Source organism: Aulostomus chinensis, chromosome 6 (assembly GCF_037954235.1).
Source record: "Aulostomus chinensis isolate RoL2024-O1b breed Wild chromosome 6, RoL_Achi_v1.0, whole genome shotgun sequence".
In the NCBI taxonomy this organism is placed as follows: Eukaryota; Metazoa; Chordata; class Actinopteri; order Syngnathiformes; family Aulostomidae; genus Aulostomus; species Aulostomus chinensis.
The window spans coordinates 26,305,961-26,314,040 of NC_141325.1; the positions used below are offsets into that span (position 1 = coordinate 26,305,961).

The following is an 8,080-nucleotide window of genomic DNA, read 5'->3' on the forward strand; positions in this document are numbered from 1 at the left end:
GACAGAGATTGCCTTGTTCGTAGAGATAGAGTTTTCCTCTTCTTCCAATGTTTTAAAAGTCTGCAAACCATTTGCCTGAACTCCCCCTGCCCCTCTATTAAAGCCCCTATTGTACATTTAAAGACCAACCACCCCTGACCCAAATTCTGCTGCACTCCACTTCAATTCCCGCTCTGCAATACTTGTGTTGGGGCCCAAAATAATATGAACACTGGCCACGAGTTATGAAGCCTGCCTGTATCTGCCATGTTGCAGAGCGCTGGAGCAAACTTAAGACATAAAGTAACACACAATTAATAAAATGTTTTCATTAGTTTGGTTGGAAATTCGCATTGGAGAACTGAGTCTTGAAAAAGGTCATTTTTGCATTAACAGAAAAAGCGGCAGTTTAGAGGAAAGTTCTTAAGCTTTTTCATGATGTTTTTGTGCTCCCCAGTTTCCATTCAACAGTGGAAAAGGTTACATGCATGTGTAGCGCCATATAAGATTGTAGACTACAGTACATTGAACAACACTGTGCAGCTAAATCTGACTTGTTCTCTAAAAATAGAAAGGATATTATAACCCGTTTCACACATCTTTATTTGAACTACAAGCACAGACACACACACACACACACACACACACACAGAGCCTATAAACACACATACCTGCAGGGAGAGCAATCTCTGTGCAGCCCTTGAACTGTCTTTGAGCGGATTTACTATTTTAAACTCTGCAGGGCCAAGCAGTGCTGACTGCAGCGCCTCAGAGAGAAATACTTCCCAAGCTCACTTTTCTTCCTCTTCCTCTACTTTTCCCTCACAATCTTTTACAGCCTGCAAACAAATTCCATCAGAGGCAGTGAGCTGTTACACCAGCACACATTCTCCATGTGATGGAGGCTCTGGTAACAATGATCTTCTTGATCATGCATATGCACCGTTCATTTAACTTCAAGGAAAGAGTAAAACAGAAAAGGATAATTGGTTAAATCCACAGAAATTCCAAATCATTGAGATAATTGTGAAGTTATTTCTTGGCAGTACACTTTTTCTTCTTAAGGGCTCTCTTGCTCTGTGAAACAAATGCCTCCCAGCAACTCGAGTACACTCAAGTACGAGTGTGTTTTCCTGGACTGGCAAAACTATAACCAGTGAGGGGAGAACATCATTAAGCCGATTAATGTTTTTCATCCCAACATACCTGCCTTTGAACTGAAGTTGGTGTGATATTTAAGACTTTAAGTGGAGCCTCGCTGTTCTGTGAGGGGTATTGTGTGTGTTAAGACTCTGAGCTCTGAGCTCTGCAGTGAATTACAGCTGACCCATGAAGACCCCAGGCCCCATTGCCCCTACCTATGGAAACCCCTGTCATCTGGATCACATCGGGCTGTGTGTGTGTGTGTGTGTGTGTGTGTGTGTGTGTGTGTGTGTGTGTGTGTGTGTGTGTGTGTGTGTGTGAGCGCACCCCAGATAGCTATTCCTCCCAACAATGTGACTGCACAGAGTTCTACATGAGTGTCAATTTTCATTCAGTTAAAACTTATAGTGAAAGCAACATTGCTTTAAGAGGTTGGTCATAATATTTATTGCACCAATATTTTGGATTTGTATAATCTGGTCATTTTAGAATCAGATCCTTGATTGGAACTGGTTTCTTGACTGGGCACAGTGATTTGGCACAGCACCCACTCGAAGCTCCCCATTATGACCGATTTGTTAATGACTGTAGTGACTGTACAAATTGTAGCCAACAAATTTGTAGAGGAGGAGGATTTTTTTTTTCATCTATTCTGATCTTTATCTTCTGGAACCAGAATACACAGAGGAACTACCAGTCTTGGAAGCTAAGCCTGTAAGGTGAGGTTATGCTAACCTGCCCATTCACTGCCGTCTATTGTGCTAAGTTAATTAGCGGTCACACTGTTTTAAAAGTCAGTTGAAAAATGAAAAAGAGTTTGCGGACCTTATCTCCTCAGGCAGGTTAGCTAAAATGTACTGACAGCAAAGATTCCAGGACCTTTTCGTCTCCATCTTGAAGGTAGAACCACAAGAAATGATGCATCTGAGGATCTCAGGGAGCAGGAAGGCAGGAAGATTAATAATTTGAAGTAATGCCTTTAAGGGCTTTGTAAGTATATAATAATATTCTATAAATAAAAATATCATCTATTCTAGAGAAACTAGAGAAGAAATTAGATCCAAGTTCAAATCTGGACTGTATAAGCTGACTCAGTTGTCCCATAGACTAGTTATGACGGCACGGATGACAGTTTCTAGATTTTTCTTTTTGTGGAAAGAAATGGTCTAATCCTTGAAATATTTCTAAGATGATGAAACCAGATCGAACCACTGATGCAACATGTTTGTCTATGCCAAGGTTTTGATCAAAAATGACACCAAGATTTCTGCAATACTGAATTATTAAATGGGACAATGAACAGAAACCATTTGAAAACGGTGTATCTTCACCTGTGATCAATCGCTCTTTCTAAAGCCGTACACTTGTGTTGTCAAAAGACAGTTTCGGCAGTTGGCAGTTATTCTGCTAGTTGTTTTCAGGGGTCATAGTTTACACAAATCTGAGTATTATTTGCAAAAAAAAATGGAACCCGACCTCACGTCAACCCAGAGGATAGGACGGTGTAAAGAGGAAGACTGTAACTCGGCGCCAAGCCTTGAGGCACACCACAGTGAACACCTTTTACAGCAGGCTGGTAACCAGCACTGAACGCAACACAGCAGCTGTACCCACCAAGGTGGTCCAAGAAGGGCACTGAGGGCTGCACGTAGATCTACGAGAACATGAACGGATTCATGGCCCAACTAATAATACGCCACAATCTGATACAAGATGCAGACGGGTGCAGTGCTAAGTTGTTTTACGTAAAGCAGATTGAAATACCTTAACTCTTTGCAGTTCATCTGCTACAACCTTTTCCTAAAGCCTTGGCTAAAAGTGTGGAAAGGTGTCTAAAGTTGTTAAGAGGAGAACAGTTAAAATAAAGCTTTCATAAAAGCGGTTGAGAGGTTCATACAAGATAAGGCAAGTAGTGGTTCAGTTGGGGAAACACAACCACGTGAGCGGGTGCATGAGTGTACCATCTGTCTATCTGTTTCTTACACCCGTATGCCTTTTTTTTTTTTTTTAGTTGAGTTGTTCCACAAAAAATAGAGTCAGACTTGTTTGTTTACAATAACTGAGGGGTTTTTCAGGGCTATCAGTGTTGGGGCATCCGAGGTTACTGGTTTCTCCTGTAATCTGCCCAACCAAACCCCTTTATCTCAGCTGCCAAGGAACTGAAGGGAAGTCTGTATGCAAAATTTGAGTAACGTCTCTCACCACAGAAATTTGTGAGTATGAGCATGCTAATATTAGAACTTGAAAAACACATGGTACATAAAGTATCTGACACATATAGAAACAACATTAATTCACTTCTGATAACAAATTCATAGAAGTGTGCTCCTGCCTGGAGTTGTCATCCTGTATCTGAGCATCCTATTTGAACCACTGCACCAAAATATTTTCAAAGCTGGTGAGTTGCTGCCCCCTGCTGTACTATAGTAGCTATGAAAATATGTCCATTAATATTCCCATAAAGCAACGTATACCACAGTGTTGTTGCTGCTGCAAATGACATGTATTAACATAGATGATACAGATCACACACAAACACAGATGTTAATTCAGGGCTGCACTGATTAACCTCAAAAATCCTGACCGCAGTTTTCAACCACAATAGAAACGCTTTTTAGGACGTCTTTGTGACCAAATGAATACAGAAATTATTTTGTTGATTTCTCAGTTTATTTAGCTACTTCTGGGGACATAAACCATACTGAAGACCAGTTAATTGGTGACTGCATGTGCATTTTGGGGTCAAGGGTAAGATTGGGCAGATAGGGTTTACGGGGAGTCTGCAGGAAAAGGATGTAAGTCCGTTGAAAAGACACAAATTTGACAAAAGTGTGCGAGTTTGTCGAAATGAAATGCTGTGGTTGATTACAGGTGTTATACACGGACTCTGCAAGCATCAAACGTGCATGCTGCTGTGTGATTACAGCAATCAAGAGACTGACGGTGTTATTTAGGTTAATGGTGCTCCTGGAGAAATCAAGTACCTGCTTAATTTCCTGGTGGAGTAGAGAAAGAAGACTCCTCTGCCTTTTAGAGTTGGCGTTAATTATTTTACCAATTTCATTGTAGTTTATTGTTTTGACACAAGAGACAATGCAATAAAACAACTTCAACAGGAAATGCATTTATTACAAAGGAGAAAAGAATGTCAAGAAAACACCTGACTGATTTAAAGCCCCCCCCCCCCCATCAAAAATGTGTTTTCAATACGGATCCACTTGACATCACTATACAAACATGCAGAGTTTGATTCTAAATGATTGTTTTCACGTTTATCTGTTAAAGGATGACAGTTCATCACTTTGTGTCTTAGTTTAAGGGTTGGACACACACGCATGATTTTTGACATCTCATCTAGAAAACTACAATCCTTCAGCATTTATAGAGACACTTGAAATGAGAATCCTTTTTGTTATTATATAGATTGTGGATTTTTTTATTTCTTAAAAATAACCAGAGGGGATGTTTACATTCTCTGCCGTAAACGTTTCAAGATTTTGCACAAACACACACTTCTTGAGACTACAAAAAAAAAATGCTCTTTGGAGGAAGATGGGAATAAATCTTAAAGTGACAAAAGGAAATAACCGAGAGAAACAACTTCAAAAAACGATTTAAATGGCTTCTACTGTGTCCTGAAATACCTGTAGAAGACTTTGTACTGTTATTAATGTTTTGTTTTGTCTTTTATGTTTTAAATGCTTTGAACAGAGGAAAAACTGCACTGATAAATTATTGCAGTTATTCTTTAAAAGTGGTAATGAAAGTAACACCCAGTGCACTCTGTGTACAGTGTACTCTGGTTACAATTATGCACGCACACACACACACACACACACACACATCTGCACTGCCACACAGACACACAAGCACATTCAATAAACGATGCAACTCCTCTAATTAGGGGTGCAATTGACTCAGCCACTTGGCACACAGTTAGTGATTTAGGTTAGTTTGTTAGATTATTAGTTTATTAGTGGGTTAGTTTTGTTAGTTTCTATTAAGAACTTGCTGGTTAGTATTTGTTGTGAAGTTGTTAGTAGTTTGGGGAGAAGGTCAAGCCTGTCTATTGGCTGAGCATGTCAGTATTAATAGTTAGTTCTCAATGCTGCTGCTAGAAGCCCTCACTCACGTTAAACCAGGCCATGCTTTGATCTAATGGGGGATTAACTGAGACAAACTGACTGCGGATATTGAGAGGATACGAGGAGTGTTTCAGTCAGGGAAGCAGAGATGTTAGTAGGAACAGGTGGATCTTTGCAGCCTCATCACTCTTAGTGTCACTGCCACTCACCTGGAGAGGTTGACCACACAGTGCACACAAAGCTGGTGTCTGATGAGTTGGATTTAGCTGGTGAAGTGCAATAATAATTGAGCTAAGAAAACAAAGGCAGGACATTGTGTGGATTTATATGGTCAACCCAGTTCGATCAACTTGTGGTTAATAACCAGTGATCCTTCCCAGGTCTTGAAACCCTTCTTGATGAGCTCACATTTGCATTGATTTCCACCTGTATTCATTCATGTGGATGACGTCTTGAAGAAGGATTGCAGGATCATGAGAGGAGTGTCTGACGTTGAGAGGAGGGTTAGTCAGTGGGTTAGAAAGAGCAAGGCCAGCCAGTAGCATTCAGAGTCCAGGTTAGTAGTACTGTGACTGTTAGCACACATTAGTATTGTTAGATCATGTTAGTAAGGTCCAGACTTGGGTTAAATTCTATTTGCATATAATTATTAGCATTTGTTAATACTAAGTATTAGATGAAGGGGCTGTGGGGAAGAGGTTGGTTTAATTAAAGCCAGCAGGCATAATTTAGTACATGACACAGCGTTCGTTTAAATGACAAGAATCCCCAGCTAACTGGTAAGTCAGCAAGCTCATAACAAATGCCAAGAATCATTTGTAAATATTTTGTCCCTGGTCTGGAACATTCAGCGGCTAAAGGATGAGCGTCAGGCATTTGAGGTGAGAAAATCACTTGAAAGCAGTTTTCAGCTCAGGCATAAAGATGTATCAGAAACTCATGCACATATATAGGAGGGAAACGCGCGCACACACACGCGCGCGCACACACACAGAGATGCAGCACATGCACACATGCGTGCACTCACGCAGACACACACACTACGTATTTTCTCGTAAAGACCGTAGGTGCAAAAATACATTTTTAAAGTGTGAAAACATCCTCAGACATTTCCAAGCTGTAAACACATCCAGATCGTGTGTTTGTGTGTAACATTTCATGCAACACCAGAGATTTCCAGGTATGTGTGTGGGTCGGATACATGTGAGCTTTAAAAGAAATATCACTTATAATGTCATAGCTACAGGGGGAGATGAGCAAGTGTTAGACTGAGTAACCAAGGTAACAGCAAGGAGGTCACTGCACACAGAGGCTAAAAAAAATCAAGCCTGAGGGGTGTGTAGCTGCAGTGTCAGTATTTTTGATCAGCTTCAAAGAGAAGGAGGGTTGATGAGGCTACATTACAAGTATCACAGCCAGGAAAAACAGCATTTTCACAAAGGAAGAAATATCATCACATAATATCTCAGATTTAAAACTGCACCTGTGCTGTACCTCCCTGCTAAAAATGGATCACTCTGTCACTGAACACACAAGAGCTCATTGATGCTTTTTTATCCACCGGTGCACTAAAGCATTCACAGTCATCGTGGAGCAGGAGTCCTCTGGAGGTGCAGGCCTGCAGAAATGGCACCAGGCATCAACCACTGCTGGAGAAATGGCATCGACAGCAGTCTAAAGCAAACTTAAGAAAAAAAAAAAAAGGAAACAGGCCCACTCAAACAAAGATGATGTCATAAATGCCACATGCCACATTGCTAACATGGAGTCATTCCTGGTGGCCTCATATACATGAAACTTTACATTTAAGACATCTCACAAAAACACTTGAATTTTTGAACAGATAATCCTGTACAGTGTTGTCAAATCAGTGCAAAAAAGCAGATTACACTAATCTGATTTGGTCATGCTCTCCACTTTCAGGTTGGTTTATCCCCTCTCTTAAGCATATTTCTGCAAATGACACACACACACACACACACACACACACTCAGTGGGAAATATGCAGTGTTTTAGCACGTTACAAATCTGTTATCTCCACTCTCAGACAGCACCCAGGCTTAACACACACACACTGAGGGAAAAGCAAGTCTGTTAAAAGGAGCGCTGCTGTTTATTTTCAGCTACAACTACGAGTTTCTATGTAAAGCTAAGGGTTTCAACTACATGTCCAGGGCCCCCTTGTGGTCAAAGGAGGTAGTTAATATATTTTTAATGCAGTTACATGCTCCATTTGTTGTTTGTGGACATAAACTGATGAAAATAAATATAATTAAAAAATATCTGAATAATATACCACACATAGACACTGTGTCCGAATGGAGGTTCCTGGATCACAATCATTTGAAAACCCCCTGTGAGGAGTGTAGGCCTGATGTGAATGTGAGAGGAATACAAAATCTACTGAGGGATCCTGTACCAGTCTTAGACGCCGTATGTACAGAGGGAAAGCGACAGAGCGATGACACCGGGATACAATCAGGTCCAGAGCGGGCCCCGATCTGGCTTCTCATCAGTGTAACTGGAGGGGAACACACAACACAAAGCAGCAGAAAAGTGGGCAAACAAACTGTCCCTGAACTGCATGGATGCTTTAGTGATTCTCCCCGCTGCTTTTGATCTAGATTCATTAAAATGAGGGAGAGACACACCAACAAATATCTGAACCTCCTCAATAACATTAAATATCAACGTATTTCTTGGATTTAATGAAGAAAAACCAGTTTGTACACTTGACCTTTCCTGATGTTGGTTCCTCTTTGGATCCTTTGGGTATCCTAACCGGTGTCTTATCAGCAGTGAGTGAGTCCTGCACCGTTGATCACCTAAAAACCCAGAGAATTGGAATTGTTACTGTCCTCTAGCTTACAATT

The 8,080-nt window shown here is 40.8% G+C and overlaps 1 long non-coding RNA gene across 1 annotated transcript in view; it reads right to left on the reverse strand.

The window, feature by feature from the left end:
* Positions 1-4,302: 4,302 nt before the first annotated feature.
* LOC147260574 (uncharacterized) overlaps positions 4,303-8,080 on the reverse strand; it is a 4,648-nt gene continuing 870 nt past the window's right edge. The window contains exons 2-3 of the long non-coding RNA XR_015116625.1: positions 7,627-8,032; positions 4,303-6,891 (exon numbers count right to left, since the gene is read on the reverse strand). This is a non-coding gene — a long non-coding RNA (uncharacterized LOC147260574). The remainder of the gene's footprint in view (positions 6,892-7,626; positions 8,033-8,080) is intronic.